Source organism: Schistocerca serialis, chromosome 12, assembly GCF_023864345.2.
Source record: "Schistocerca serialis cubense isolate TAMUIC-IGC-003099 chromosome 12, iqSchSeri2.2, whole genome shotgun sequence".
Taxonomy (NCBI): domain Eukaryota; kingdom Metazoa; phylum Arthropoda; class Insecta; order Orthoptera; family Acrididae; genus Schistocerca; species Schistocerca serialis.
In genome coordinates, this window is record NC_064649.1 from 139864779 (window position 1) to 139882191 (window position 17413).

Sequence of the window (17413 nt, forward strand, 5' to 3'; positions counted from 1 at the left end):
GTTCATGCTTGCCAGTCATGTTTTTTAAGTCATGTTTCAGGCATGTCTATCAATGCTTAATGAGTATTATGATTATGAATGGACTCCTCAAGGCTGTAACTGTTAAAATTTTTCTTTACATAAAAAATGCAGCTGCATATGCTGAGGCGATATAAGCCATGGGGTAGCTATACACAAATATACAGATGGTGGTAGTATCATGTCCACAAGGTAGTACATTAGCAAAGCCATCATTTGTACTCATGTGAAAAGGTTTATATAATGGGAATTAACAGACTTTGAATGTGGAATCGTAGTTGGAGCTTGATGCATGGACACTCCATTTAGGAAATAGTATGGGAATTGAATATTCTGAGACCCACAGTGTCAAGAGTTTGCTGAAAATATAAAATTTCAGGCATTACATCTGGCTGATGGCCTTCATTTAATGTCAGACCAGCGGCATTTGTATAGAGTTGTCAGTGCTAACGGACAAACATTACTGCATAAAATAACCATCAATCTTGGATGCACGATGAATATATCCAGTAGGGTAGTGCAGCAGATTTTGGTATTTATTAGCTATGGTAGCACACAACTGATGTGAGTGCCTTTGCTAATAGCACCACAGTGCCTGCAATGTCTCTGCTGGGCTTGTGAGCCTATCAGTTAAATTTAGGCAACAGGAAAACTGTGGCCTGGTCAGATGAGTCCTAATTTGGAATCTTTGTTTGCCAGCAACAACAATACAGAAATGAACATCAAGAAAAGATTAGCAGTGGGAATGTAATGCCAGTTTTCCCTCAGGGAGGCACTCAGCTCAAAATCAGTATCAATAAATATTAAGATGAGAATATGTAAAAGTGATATGCCCAGCAGTTGTGTACCGTTCAGAAACCTGGAACATGACTAAACAGATAAAGGAAAAATTAGTAATATTTGAAATAAGAGTAATGAGGAAGACATGGAGACTGATGTTAGACAAAGGAGAATGGAGAAGAATGATGAAAGACAGATTGCTCTCTTCGGTCAACAACCAACAATCCTACAGAAGGTGAAGAGCAGAAGAATCCAGTGGGCAGGCAGCGTAGCCTGGATGCCAGAAGACAGTTGAAGAGGGCATTTGTGGGCAAACAAACACCAGACACTCCATGAGACATCCAAGGCTGTGCTGGATGGGTGACCTGGTGAATAACCTTGTAGGCCTAGGGACTGAAGACACCTGGAGGAACTGGGCACAGAACAAAGGAATGGAGGCAGTTTGTGGGAGCAACACATGGTCTGCAGGGCCTGTGACTGCTGGATATGTATGTATGGATACTCCAGACATATCCCACCCTGTTGACAGTGGGAAAAAAGCGTAACAGGAACTCGGAAAGCTTTTCAAAAAGATACACACTTTACTCAACAGATAATTAATACATGACAACTTGTCATATGTGTGTTCTGTATGACTGTTCCACATTAATTCTGAATCCATATATACAACAATAACATTAAGAGATATACACTCATTGTCAACATTCAATACTTGTTTGGAGTATAGCCTTATACGGAAGTGAAACACAAATGATTGGCAGGGCAGACAATAGGAGAATAGGCTATTTAAATGTGGTTTAAAAAAGAATTATGAAGGCTTGATAAGTAGGCTGAGTAACTAACGAAGGAGTACTGTGTTGAATTGGGGACAAAAGCTTTCTGGCACAACTTGATTAGAAGACATGTCAGATTGCCAAGGACATGCCCTGAGGTGTCAAGGAATATTAAGTTTGGTACTGAAATCAAGTGTAGAGGTTAAACAGTTGTACAAGGAGATCAATTCTTAGCAACACTAAGCAGACTCAAATGGATACAGCAGCAGTAGTAATGCAGAGAAGACGACTTGCAAAGGATAAGCTGAATAGTACCAGTCTGGACAACAAGCACCACAAACAAACAACATCTTACAGTCTGTTTTATGCCATTACATGACTGGAATGAATGGCTATTCAAATAAATTAATAAATAAATGTAGATGCATGAAAAACTGACATATTAGGAACACTACAATCATATAGAGGAATTTAGGAAGACACAGACAACTGATTTAACATTTTGTCGAAGAAATTTGGTCAGAGCGTGATACTGGACTGCCCCTGAAATCTTGCTTGGGGTGACAGACTGATACACAATGTAACGCAAAGTCTAGGTTAGGTTGAATGGTGATAATTTTGTTGCTAGTTGATGAGGTCAATGAACATGAATTTCTAAGATTCTGGTAAAAGCCAACCTGGCGTGTAGGCTAATGTTTATGTTCACACGGTATATTAATGCTCTTTGCCATGGTTAAATCACTTTTCATTTTAAAATCCAGAACCTTAAGGTAAATTCAGAAAATTTGTAACAGGTAATGGACCCATCTCTGATGGGTATTTTGATCCTAAAAAGTGTAAAGTCATCAAAAATGCCTCCTCCCCCACTCATCTGCTTAAGTGGAACCCTTGGTCTCCTAGATATGTATTGTCACGCACTCTGCAGGAATCAAGTGTGGATAGTAACTTCTGCTTCTACCACCATTTAATGGAGTGCAAAAGTTGCCCACTTTCACCATTACATGTTGTGGCAACAAAGATTTTGCAGATGTCCAAAAGACATTTTGATCCTGCAGCCACTATGAATCAAGACACAAAGGATTAAAGACGTTAGCTGTCAATGGGCATTGATTTATATCAATGGAGCAAGTTGAAAACTTGTGCCAGACTAGGATTCGAACCCAGGTCTCCAGCCTACTAGGCAGATGTGCTGACCACTATGCCACCCAGACACAGTGGCCATCATACCCACATGGACTAACCTAGATCACTACTTGTTGGACACAAATTCTCAACTTATACCACACACTGATGCAGTGTCCTAGCTCATTAGTTGTAGAGGCCGACATAGTGGTCAGCGCATCTGCCTAGTACGCTGAATACCCGGAGCTCGAATACCCGGAGCTCGAATTCCAGTCCAGATCAAATTTTCTTCTTGCCTTATTTATATAAATTAATTCCTACTGACAATTAATGTATGCAATTACTCTGTGAAAATATTTTGCACTGCATTACATTTTTCATTATTTTCCCAAGATATTGGCAGATAAACCCTTCAACTTATTTTTGTGTTCCTATATAGTAAGATTCAAGTTTAATGTTTATGATCAGTCCCTTTAGATGTTTGGTTAATTTATTTGGTTAACGTGATGTAGGTTGTAGTTGTGTAAACTGGACTCCTTTCAGTACCTGAAGCAGATCCGTTACCTTTTCATGTTTAAAGTCTCCCTATATTAGTGAACACACGGTTATTCACTCAGAATTATTTTGTAGATTCAAAGATGGTAGTGGGGAAGGAAGATCAAAGGGGACTAGTGTAGCAGGGGATACAACCTGTCGGCTTTGGACAATGACATCACAAGTCGCCAATCGAGAAGCAATTCTTCTTAGTGTTGTAGCTCCCTTCAGTAGCTGATAAGTGTTTTTTGGCTTAAAAACAAAAAAAATCTCACGAGATAGAATAAACAGATCCACTTTATTAAGCAATCAGTAAAAAAACGAAACTGAAACATAACAGCAAAAGCGAAAATGGTAAACTGCTCTCTGGCGACTTGTGACATTGTCCAAAGCCGACGGGTTGTATCCCCTGCTACACTAGACCCGATCAAAGAAAGTGGTCCTCCTTAAATGACAAGCTACTGATGCAGTGGAGAAAAAGATGCATTGGAAAAGTTCAGTAAACAGTTTACTGTTCCAAAAATAACACTTATGAAGTTGTCCAATATGATAAACAGTACACCTGAGGAAGCAGCAAAAACAGGTAGACTTACAATTTTGGGTAAAAATTTGATGAGCTGATTTAGTATTGCCTTGCTATGGAAGTGCCTTTCATTGGGCTTACTCATAATGACATGCTAAGCATTGCTGTATAGTTGCTAGAGAATTAATACCGAACACCCTTTTAGAGATTAAACTGCTGGGAAAAATTGGGTTAGTCTTTGCCTTGAACGGCAGAAAAACCAAACACTCAGAAAGAAAGCCTGTAGGTATGTCTACTACATGGCTCTTGCTTTCAGCAAAGGAGATAGAAATTCTATGATCTTCTGATTGGTGCTATACTACACAATCTCAAACTAGATCATGTTCTCTTATTTGATAGCAATTTCACATTTGGTACTACTATCATTACTTTTTGGAGGCTCCAATTTTGGTAATTATTTTCCAAACTCTAACATATATTTCAAAATATTTTTTCATAACATTTTAATAATTTTTTTAAGAGTAAAATATAAATGGTGGAATATAGGGAAATACGGAAGCGTCCGATCCCGCACGTCTGCTTGGACCCATGACGTCACAAATATGGCGGAAACGACCATAAACCACGATTCCAGTATGGTACGTACACATTATGAGGGCGAAAATACATCGAAAAACAAACACACACAGTTTCCACAAAAAGCCTAATGACACTAATGGGACAAGCGCGGGAAATAAGGGGTTTTTGGGTGGGGGCAAACTAAATATAAACAAATTAATGATATCAATATAATGGAAGGAAACATTCCACGTGGGAAAAATTATATATAAAAACAAAGATGAGGTGACTTACCGAACAAAAGCGCTGGCAGGTCGATAGACACACAAACAAACACAAACATACACACAAAATTCAAGCTTTCGCAACAAACTGTTGCCTCATCAGGAAAGAGGGAAGAAGAGGGGAAGACGAAAGGAAGTGGGTTTTAAGGGAGAGGGTAAGGAGTCATTCCAATCCCGGGAGCGGATTGTCTTTAAATATGTCTGCTTGTGTCTGTATGTGTGGATGGATATGTGCGTGTGTACGAGTGTATACCTGTCCTTTTTTCCCCCTAAGGTAAGTCTTTCCGCTCCCGGGATTGGAATGACTCCTTACCCTCTCCCTTAAAACCCACTTCCTTCACACATTGGGATCGAACACTTCCCATGACCTGCGCACTGTTAATTTTATCCGTCACATCCATTGAAGAACATAAACAACAACAGATTAATTTTAGTAAAATTACCACACGATGTACAGCGAACAACACTAAATTAACCTTCACACAAAATCATTAACTCACTTAAATGAATTCCACTAAAACACAGCTGACACTAACAATTCTGGATAATGAGCAAAAGCAAACTGAGCCCATTACACCACACGAACGAAAACCCTGAACATACCACCAGAGAGCACAACAAACCACAACACGACGACATCTACAAACACGCCTCACTCACAAACCAAACTCCGCGCCGTCATGACGTCACACACGACAACACCCTTACGTCATGGGTCAAAGCCGACGCGCGGGATCGGACGCTTCTGATGACCCAATCTTCTGATTGGCGCTATACTACACTTCATCTGAAATTAGATTGTGTACACTTATTTGGTAGCAATTTCACATTTTATTTGGTACTACTACGATTATTTTTTGGAGGCTTCAATTTGGGCAGTTATTTTCAGAACTCACACTTTTCTTAAAATAATTTTAATTATTTTTTTTAAGAGTAAAATATAAATGGTAATATAAAATAAGTATCCTGTGCCTTTAAGTTGATTTTTACTACTTTATTTTTATTTTTTAAATAAAGAAATTGCGGGTCTAGTTTTCAGCACTTTCCGCTCTGTACTGTATAGATAGCACACCCACAAGAAAGTGACCCAGGTCGAAAAACGCCATTTTTTAGTTTGTCACTCAAAAATACGTGGGGAGTGCCCAACATACACGAAAAATATAATGGAATTTACTGCCAACAACGCTTACTTTAAACTTAAAGAAAGGTTATATAATTTCAATATAAGTTTTATATTGTGTAAGTCGACTTTCTCAAATATTGGATTTTTTGAGTTGAGTTACTGGACTTGGTGGCATGCAATATATAGTAGGAAAACTACGAAACCGCGAAGTAAAATTGAGAAGGGGTCCTCCGCAACTACTAACTTTACTGGTCATTCATTCAAGCATTCACAAATATCTTGATTCCAGAAATTTCACCTGAAGAAATGTGGAACGACTTAAGTTAATTCTACAAATGCTGGTAGTGGGAACCACTGAAGGCTGCTTCTATAAAATATGAACCACAGCCGAATTGATGTTACTTAAAAACTCGAAAGAGGCAACTTACCTAAATGCCCATACACAGTTTTCACCGGCAAATTTAACTCATTGAGTGCACTTTGTTTTAAAATTAAATCTTGCAGGACGACGTCACCTGATAAAATATTGAATAACATGTATGGGATTACAACACATAAAAAGAAAATACATACCGTGCCTTACGGAAATTTTTTACAATAGCGCTACGCAATAGAACTACGACGCACCCGATATCGCCATGCTCACCTCCAAATATTCCAATTTGCAATTGAGATTTGCCCAAATTTTCGACATAGTCTCCGAGAAAACGATTCAAAAGATCTGCTACGATGTTTTCTGAAACCATTCTCACATATCAACCACACAGCGCTTCCGAAACTAATTAGCTATATATGGGTTGGAGTAAGTTTACAGTTCATAACAACGCGCGCACGAATGCCCGGGCAACACTGCCTGCTACAGAACCTGTTATCAGGGCACGTGATCTCGTCAACACAGGACATGCGACAAAGTTTGTGGTTGGTTGGGACTTAGCGAAACTTCGACATTAGGTTTTGTAAACACCACGATGTCACCCAACCGACCTGCAGTCCTCTGCCGAAACCTACGACAGGCAGCGGCGCACACATCAGCAGGCAAAATGCGGTTCTGCACCTGTTAACTCGTAGCTGGGCACTCGCGTACTAACGAGAATTAGGTACCGCTTTTATGGAGTCTTACTGGTTTCTTGTACCACAACGAAATACGCAACTTTGCAGTATGCTTAAAAGCACAGCTGAAATTGCTGCGAGAGGAGAGAAAAAGCAGTCAAACATTTGTGACAACGATGATTAATAATTTAATTGACGCTCGGTTTATTGTACATCTACATCTGTACAAACTACAGTAAGGTGCCTGGCAGACGGTACATCCCATTGTACGAGTTATTAGGGCTTCTTCCCGTTCCATTCACTTATGGAGCGCGGGAAGAATGATTGATTGAATGCCTGTATGTGTGTGTGTGTGTGTGTGTGTGTGTGTGTGTGTGTGTGTGTGTGTGTGCGTGCGTGTGTGTGTGGGTGCAGTTCAATTCCATCACTCTGCAACACCATTCTGTTCTGGCGTGTAAGGAGTTGTTGTTTCAAGTTTAATTCCATTCGTCTGTAAAAATAACTTCATGCGCAGATTGACGAACTCTTTTCTGTTGTCTGTTCGAAGTATTTTGATTTTTCGACCAGTTCCTACTCCTGCTTTGAATTCCATGAATGTGCCACAGACTTCTGTTGTTGATTTTATCATATAACCAAAAGATTTTCTTGACAGATCATCCGTAAAAGTGAGAAGATATCGTGATCCTCCCCACGAAGCCATGCTCATTGGTCCACAAACAGCAGAATGCACAATGTCAAGTAGATCTTTTGTTCTTCTACCTGATGTTCTAGGAAAAGGTTGTCGAAACTGTTTACCTTTTATGCAGGGAATACACGGATCTAAATTGACGTTCGACCAGTTCAGTCCATCAGCCATTCTTGTAATAAATGTATGCTTACACGATTCAAATGTCCCAATCTTCGATGCCACAATTCATAACTGTCAATTTCTACAACATTTTCGTAATGATGCATTTCACCTAATCGATACATACCATTCATTTGAGTTGCAGCTGCTACTGGTGTTCCAGAAACAATTACATCACTTTTATTGTATATACCGCACTGCACATTGTCAAACAATACACACAATCCACGTCTTGTCATCTGACTAACCGGCAGCAGGTTGTAAGCAAGGTTTGGAACACACGCAACATCAGTAGCAGTTAGCTGTTTATTCTTGTCGTCACAAGTAACTCGAAGATGAACATCGCCCTCTCCAATAGCCTGAAGATTGCTGTTACCTGCTACTGTCACTTTAGCAGCTGTGGGCGATTGGAAAGTGTTGAACGAGGCTCTCTGATTCGTCATGTGTCGTGAACACCCGGAATCCACAAACCAGCCATCACTATGACGCGAAGATGCAGTTAAAGCCATTAACACAGTTTCGTTTTCAGTACTCACTGCATTCGCAGAATTTGAAAATTTGGGTTCTTCTTTGCTCTACACTCATTCCCCTTATAACCAGGTTTCTGGCATTTATAACACTTAAAAGGCTTGATATTTCGCACGTCACGTTGGATATTTCTCTTCTGGTGTTTACTGTCCTGCTTACTAGCTACCAGTGCCGAATCTGTGGTCTCATTTGTGGATGCAAACTGACGTTTCGTCGATTCTTGAATTAATCGCTGACTTACTAAATCACTAGTAATCTTGACACCCGAATTCTCAATTGCCATAATAAATAAATCGTGAAAGTTTCTCTGCAAAAAGAAAATACGACAACAACGCGTTGAACACACGCGAAAATTATGTAACCTTGATTTATCAGTTTATTTCTTTGGTATGCAAAGTTCACTAATCCCTCCTGGGCCCATAACCTATTAGATACTGACTCTAATTAGTCCTCTGTGAGATTATAAAGTTGACCTTTTAATCAAATACACAATACACCATATTGCCAGGAACACACATTTTTAGAGACTATTTATTCAGCAATGTTACATAGCAAACATCAAAGAGAAAACATAAACTACCATACATATAACACATCAAAGAGTAAAATATGATTGTTCCCCCCCTTGCAGGGTGGCACACATTGCCACCCGCGCCGCCCCCGCCTCTCACAAGCACGCTACTAGTTCGTTTCTTTCGCCAGTCGACTCGACTGAAGCGAGTAGCTGTACTTTCCCACGTAGTACGCGCTTTCGCGACAACGTATTTTATACATTTCTGTCTGGCAGAGCTAACACATACCTACGAGAAAAGTCGCGGCCATTAAAGCGACCTCCATACGTTGTTCGAGATATGTCGCGAAAATGCTACTGTTTTCTGCTACAGAGAACTTTTCGATACCTAGCGTTGTAAATACGGACTATTCGCCGAATAGGAAGGTAGTTTACATTCAGCAGGAGAAATATTAAGACAAGAATGAATAAGTAAAAGGTTCTAGTTGTAGCGAGTGCAAGTGTGAAGATTTCTCAACAGTGAGAGTTACCAGTTGATTTCGAAGTATTAGTAATAGTGATTCATAGAGACTCATTAACAATATTTTTACTAATAATGTAACAATAGTTTCCCATACCTAACTCGTAATACGAGTTAGGTATGGGAAACTATTGATGTGTCTATCCCCGGTAATAGTGACTTTCGAGAAGATTCCTAAAAACGAATTGTAACATAGGAATGCATTAAAAACATCGAATGCACTAGAAAGGAACGGAATCGACAATAAGAGTTCCACACACGTAAATTGCCGGATGACGTCATTATTGGAAACTCGCCCTTACATAAAGCGTCGTAATGTACATATTGGCTTGTCAGTTTCACAGTAGGTATTTCTGTTCACATTACATAAAAGTCTGGAAGCAGACATTCTAGCTGCGAATGTTCTCTAAACAATCAGAGCCACATATATTGTCGCTGCCAGGTAGTCAGTTTGAATGCTACAATCGTTGCGATAACTTGGAAGTGATAAAAGTGAACAACTGCGATTACTGGCTATTACCATGGACTTCAATCAGTGTTCTGCTTAGTGATATTCTAAATACGCGGGGTGTGATCGTGTGTTTTAGTGCTAAGTCTACTAGCGTTGGATTTTTAGTGCGAATAGACTGTTTATTCGAGAATTAAACTTTGCATGTGACTTGATTATTTTTCATTACGGTAAAAGTAAAGGTAGCTGAAGATACCTTTAGCGCCCCCTTCTTGAGGTTTTTCTGTATCAGACACCGGCCATGTCACGTCATTCAGATGCCGTAATAGGCAAACGAGATGGGTTAGTTCCCACCTCCCCCCCCCCCCCCCCCCCCCCCCCCCCCGGGTGTGGTATGGAGGAAAATGGGATCATTACACGGCTCTCATGGCTGTTGTAGACTACTTTTTTTAGACATGGGAGCCGCTACTACTCACTCAAGTAGTTCCTCAGTTGGTATCAAGGGGTGGGTGCAACTCGTTCCAGTCCTCTCACCGAGTAAAAATTTCGTGGAAGCAGAGTACTGAGAATTGAACACAGATCCTCTGCAAGAGAGTCCGCTGCAACGACCCGTTTTTCTTTCTTTTTTTCATGTTTTTCATATTCTTACTTTCGATCTGTCTCTTTTTCATTATGTCTTCAGTGGTTCTTTGAGATTGTCGAATGACACAATTCCAATTTCTCCCTATGAGAACCTCACTCAATGAATACCATAGCAGAATATTGAAATGACATTTCACAAAATCCAAAGTAGTTCTGACCATATCTAAAGGCTGTTAGTGGCACCAAAGTTAGTGTCCAGTCCCTAGTCAATGACACAGGAACTGATATTGGGGGTAACAAAGCAAAAGCTGAAATGCTTAACTCCAATTTCAAATGTTCCTTTACAGAGGAAAACCCAGAATAATAGCTCTAATTTAATCCTCATACCACTGAAACGATGAATGAAATAAGCATTAGTCTCAGTGATGTTGAGAAACAGTTGAAATTGTTGAAATTGAACAAATCTCCGAGCACCAATGAAAACCCTGTCAGACTCTACGCTAACTATAATCTGTTATGGATCACCTGAACAAAAAACCGTGCCCAGTTCTTGGAAAAAGGCATGGGTCACACCCATCTACAAGAAGGGTTGTTGAAGCGATCCACAAAACTACCGTATATCCTTGACATCGATTTGTTGTAGAATCTTAAAATATATTCTGAGCTCAAACATAATGAGGTATCTCGAACAGAATGATGTCCTCAATGCCAACCAGCATGGGTTTCGAAAACATCGATCATGTGAAACAACTCGCACTTTTCTCACATGACATACTGAAATCTTCGGATCAAGGCGACCTGGTAGATGCAGTATTTCTTGGTTTCCGAAAAGCATTTGGCTCAGTACCGCACAGGGGCGGTGGCAGCGGCAGCGGGGAAGGGGGTGGGCTATGGAGGCTATGAGGCTATAGTCCCCCTCCCCATGGTGTATGATATCACGCTGGATGAAATGACTTCAGAAATCAGCGAATATATTACTCCAACAGATTCAATCATTTTCTTTAATAATTATGTAGCTATATAGGTTGCAATGTATTTCAAACACATTTTAACAAAAGAATAAGTGTGAAAAATAGCTTACTATCAAAACCAATAAATATCATTTAACTTAAAATAGGCGTCTTATTATTTACTAAAACACATTTTTTTACCCTGAACTCTAAAACAGTTACCAAAAACTACTTTAAGCAACACTAAATTTTACCACTTTGCCAGTTGAGAACCCAAACTCTCCTTTTGTGAAGCGATATTCCAGTCTCCATCACCACCTTCACAACCATTAGCCCCTCCCTTGACCGACTTCTAGAATCGCTCCTCGTACCGCATCTATGCTTCTTGTCAAAAGTACGATCATATGGGGTATCAAGGGACGCAGCATGCTATCTTGGATGGAGAGTCAAATGTCAAGTTCTCTTAAGATGTTTTTCTGTTGTACTGTGTAAAAGCTTGTCCTTAAAGCCTCTCTTTTATTATGTATAGAAAAATTTTTTATTGGGAATTCCAAAGAATTAACTTGAATTTTCCTTAATACGTCATTTAGCCGGGATTTGTTAATGCTTAGCCTTTCAAGAATTTCCTTAGCTGATCTGAAATATTATCTTAGCCTTTAGCCGAAAAGATATTGTAATTTTGCTTAAGTAAGGCCTTCAACCATTACTTTAAATCCTGGTGTTTTAAAAGCAATCGTTTAAGCTTATTCTGGAAAGGTTACTTGGGCCCTCAGCTGAGAATTAATCTTCGTTGTTTTAAAGAGAAAACTGTGTATTGGTTTGAGGAATGAAGTTGTGTGTGTTCTTGTATAACTAACAGTAATGGAACTTAGCCACTTTCCACAACCTGATTTGAGGGACAAATGAAAATTACCACCTTGTAATGCGAACACCCTGCTGTGACAAATCAAAGATTTACTACACTTTGGAAATAAAATTCTACGTTCTTATATGAACTTGTACGAACAATCTCTAAAACACTAAAAAAGCCTGAGTACATACCAATAAAAGAAAAACATGTCCTCTTCCGCTCTCACCCCTCCCCCCACCCCCCCCTCTCGTGGACAACATGCTGGTGGTGGTGGTGTGTCATTTTCACCAAAAGCCCACTTGATGGGCAAATAAAAATTGCAGCCTTGTAGTCCGATCACCCTGCTGTGAGAAATCAAAGATTTACTACACTTTGGAAATAAAATGCTACATTCTTATATGAACTTGAAAGAACATTCTTTAAAACACTATAAAGCCTGAGTACATACCAATAGAACAACAACTTGTCCTCTTCCGCTCGCCACCCCCCCCCCCCCCACCCCCCCTCTCGTGGACAACATGCTGCTGGTGGTGTGTCATGTCCACCAAAAGCCCACTTGATGCGCAAATAAAAATTGCAGCCTTGTAGTGCGATCACCCTGCTGTGAGAAAACAAAGATTTACTACACTTTGGAAATAAAATGCTACGTTCTTATATGAACTTGTACGAACAATCTTTAAAACACTATAAAGGGTGAGTACATACCAATAGAAAAACAACTTGTCCTCTTCCGCTCGCCCCCCTCCCCCCTCTCTCGTGGGCAACATGCTGCTTGTGGTGTGTCATTTCCACCAAAAGACCACTTCATGGGCAAATAAAAATGGCAGCCTTGTAGTGCTATCACCCTGCTGTGGGAAAACAAAGATTTACTACACTTTGGAAATAAAATGCTACATTCTTATATGAACTAGAACGAACATTCTTTAAAACACTATAAAGCCTGAGTACATACCAATTGAACAACAACTTGTCCTCTTCCGCTCGCCCCCCCCCCCCCCCCCCACCCCCTTCTCTCGTGGACAACATGCTGCTGGTGGTGTTTCATTTCCACCAAAAGCCCACTTGATGCGCAAATAAAAATTGCAGCCTTGTAGTGCGATCACCCTGCTGTGAGAAAACAAAGATTTATTACACTTTGGAAATAAAATGCTACGATCGTATATGAACTTGAACGAACAATCTTTAAAACACTATAAAACCTGAGTACATACCAATAGAAGGACAACTTGTCCTCTTCCGCTCGCCCCCCTCCCCCCTCTCTCGTGGACAACAAGCTGCTGGTGGTGTGTCATTTCCACCAAAAGCCCACTTGATGGGCAAGTAAAAACTTCAGCCTTGTAAACCGATCACCCGGCTGTGAGAAAACAAAGACTTACTACACTTTGGAAATAAAATTCTACGTTCGTACATGAACTTGAACGAACAATCTTTAAAACACTATAAAACCTGAGTACATACCAAAAGAACAACAACTTGTCCACTTGCGCTCGGTCCCCCCCATTCCCCCCCCTCTCATGGTCAACATGCAGCTGGCGGTGTGTCATTTCCACCAAAAGCACACTTGATGGGCAAATAAAAATTGCAGCCTTGTAGTGCGATCACCCCGCTGTGAGAAAACAAAGATTTACTACACTTTGGAAATAAAATGCCACGTTCATATATGAACTTGAATGAACATTCTTTAAAACACTATAAAGCCTGAGTACATACCAATAGAACAACAACTTGTCCACTTCCGCTCCCCACCCCCCCTCCCCCCCCAAATTCCCCCCCACCCCTCTCGAGGTCAACATGAAGCTAGTGGTGTGTCATTTCCACCAAAAGCCCACTTGATGCGCAAATAAAAATAGAAGCCTTGTAGTGCGATCACCCTGCTGTGAGAAAACAAAGATTTACTACACTTAGGAAATAAAATGCTACATTCTTATATGAACTTGAACGAACATTCTTTAAAACACTATAAAGCCTGAGTACATACCAATAGAAGGACAACTTGTCCTCTTCCGCTCGCCCCCCCCATCCCATTCCCCCTCTCGTGGACAACATGCTGCTGGTGATGTGTCATTTCCACCAAAAGCCCACTTGATGGGCAAATAAAAATTGCAGCCTTGTAGTGCGATCACCCTGCTGTGAGAAAACAAAGATTTACTACACTTTGGAAATAAAATGCCACGTTCATATATGAACTTGAATGAACATTCTTTAAAACACCATAAAGCTTGAGTAGATACCAATAGAAGAACAACTTGTCCTCTTCTGCTCGCCCCCACCATCCCCCCCCCCCCCCCCCCCCCACCCCACCGTGGACTTCATGCTGCTGGTGGTGTGTTATTTCCACCAAAAGCCCACCTGATGGGCAAATAAAAATTGCAGCCTTGTAGTGCGATCACCCTGCTGTGAGAAAACTAAGATTAACTACACTACTTTGGAAATAAAATGCTACATTCTTATATGAACTTGAAAGAACATTCTAATTCAAACACTATAAAGCCTGAGTACATACCAATAGAAGAACAACTTGTCCTCTCCTGCTCGCCCCCCCCATCCCACCCCCCTCTCGTGGACAACATGCTGCTGGTGGTGTGTCATTTCCACCAAAAGCCCACTTGATGGGGAAACAAAAATTGCAGCCTTATAGTGCGATCACCCTGCTGTGAGAAAATAAATATTTACTACACTTTGGAAATAAAATGCTACATTCTTATATGAACTTGAAAGAACATTCTTTCAAACACTATAAAGCCTGAGTACATACCAATAGAAGAACAACTTGTCCTGTCCTGCTCGCCCCCCCATCCCACCCCCCTTTCGTGGACAACATGCTGCTGGTGGTGTGTCATTTCCACCAAAAGCCCAATTGATGGGCAAATAAAAATTGCAGCCTTGTAGTGCCATCACCCTGCTGTGAGAAAACAAAGATTTACTACACTTTGGAAATAAAATACTACATTCTTATATGAACTTGAAAGAACATTCTTTCAAACACTATAAAGCCTGAGTACATACCAATAGAAGAACAACTTGTCCTCTTATGCTCGCCCCCTGCCCCTCCCCCCCCACACGACCCTCTCGTGGACAATATGCTGCTGGTGGTGTGTCATTTCCACCAAAAGAACACTTGATGCGCAAATAAAAATTGCAGCCTTGTAGTGCGATCACCCTGCTGTGAGAAAACAAAGATTTACTACACTTTGGAAATAAAATGCTACATTCTTATATGAACTTGAAAGAACATTCTTTCAAACACTATAAAGCCTGAGTACATACCAATAGAAGAACAACTTGTCCTCTCCTGCTCACCCCCCCATCCCACCCCCCTCTCGTGGACAACATGCTGCTGGTGGTGTGTCATTTCCACCAAAAGCCCACTTGATGGGCAAATAAAAATTGCAGCTTTGTAGTGCGATCACCCTGCTGTGAGAAAACAAAGATTTACTACACTTTGGAAATAAAATGCTACATTCTTATATGAACTTGAAAGAACATTCTTTCAAACTCTATAAAGCCTGAGTACATACCAATAGAAGAACAACTTGTCCTCTCCTGCTCGCCCCCCATCTTACCCCCCTCTCGTGGACAACATGCTGCTGGTGGTGTGTCATTTCCACCAAAAGCCCACTTGATGGGCAAATAAAAATTGCAGCCTTGTAGTGCGATCACCCTGCTGTGAGAAAACAAAGATTTACTACACTTTGGAAATAAAATGCTACATTCTTATATGAACTTGAAAGAACATTCTTTCAAACACTATAAAGCCTGAGTACATACCAATAGAAGAACAACTTGTCGTCTCCTGCTCGTCCCCCCATCCCACCCCTCTCATGGACAACATGCTGCTGGTGGTGTGTCATATTTCCACCAAAAGCCCACTTGATGGGCAAATAAAAATTGCAGCCTTGTAAAGCGATCACCCTGCTGTGAGAAAACAAAGCTTTACTACACATTGGAAATAAAATGCTACATTCTTATATGAACTTGAAAGAACATTCTTTCAAACACTATAAAGCCTGAGTACATACCAATAGAAGAACAACTTGTATTCTCCTGCTCGCCCCCCATCTTACCCCCCTCTCGTGGACAACATGCCGCTGGTGGTGTGTCATTTCCACCAAAAGCCCACTTGATGGGCAAATAAAAATTGCAGCCTTGTAGTGCGATCACCCTGCTGTGAGAAAACAAAGATTTACTACACTTTGGAAATAAAATGCTACATTCTTCTATGAACTTGAAAGAACATTCTAATTCAAACACTATAAAGCCTGAGTACATACCAATAGAAGAACAACTTGTCCTCTCCTGCTCGCCCCCCCATCCCACCCCCCTCTCGTGGACAACATGCTGCTGGTGTTGTTTCATTTCCACCAAAAGCCCACTTGATGGGCAAATAAAAATTGCAGCCATGTAGTGCGATCACCCTGCTGTGAGAAAACAAAGATTTACTACACTTTGGAAATAAAATGCTATATTCTTATATGAACTTGAAAGAACATTCTTTCAAACACTATAAAGCCTGAGTACATACCAATAGAAGAACAACTTGTCGTCTCCTGCTCGTCCCCCCATCCCACCCCTCTCATGGACAACATGCTGCTGGTGGTGTGTCATATTTCCACCAAAAGCCCACTTGATGGGCAAATAAAAATTGCAGCCTTGTAAAGCGATCACCCTGCTGTGAGAAAACAAAGCTTTACTACACTTTGGAAATAAAATGCTACATTCTTATATGAACTTGAAAGAACATTCTTTCAAACACTATAAAGCCTGAGTACATACCAATAGAAGAACAACTTGTCCTCTCCTGCTCGCCCCCCCCCCCATCCCACCCCCCTCTCGTGGACAACATGCTGCTGGTGGTGTGTCAATTCCACCAAAAGCCCACTTGATGGGCGAATAAAAATTGCAGCCTTGTAGTGCGATCACCCTGCTGTGAGAAAACAAAGATTTACTACACTTTGGAAATAAAATGCTACATTCTTATATGAACTTGAAAGAACATTCTTTCAAACACTATAAAGCCTGAGTACATACCAATAGAAGAACAACTTGTCCTCTCCTGCTCGCCCCCCCATCCCAACCCCCTCTCGTGGACAACATGCTGCTGGTGGTGTGTCATTTACACAAAAAGCCCACTTGATGAGCAAATAAAAATTGCAGCCTTGTAGTGCGATCACCCTGCTGTGAGAAAACAAAGATTTACTACACTTTTGAAATAAAATGCTACATTCTTATATGAACTTGAAAGAACATTCTTTAAAACACTATAAAGCCTGAGTACGTACCAATAGAAGAACAACTTGTCCTCTTATGCTCGCCCCCTGCCCCTCCCCCCCCCACACCACCCTCTCGTGGACAATATGCTGCTGGTGGTGTGTCATTTCCACCAAAAGCCCACTTGATGCGCAAATAAAAATT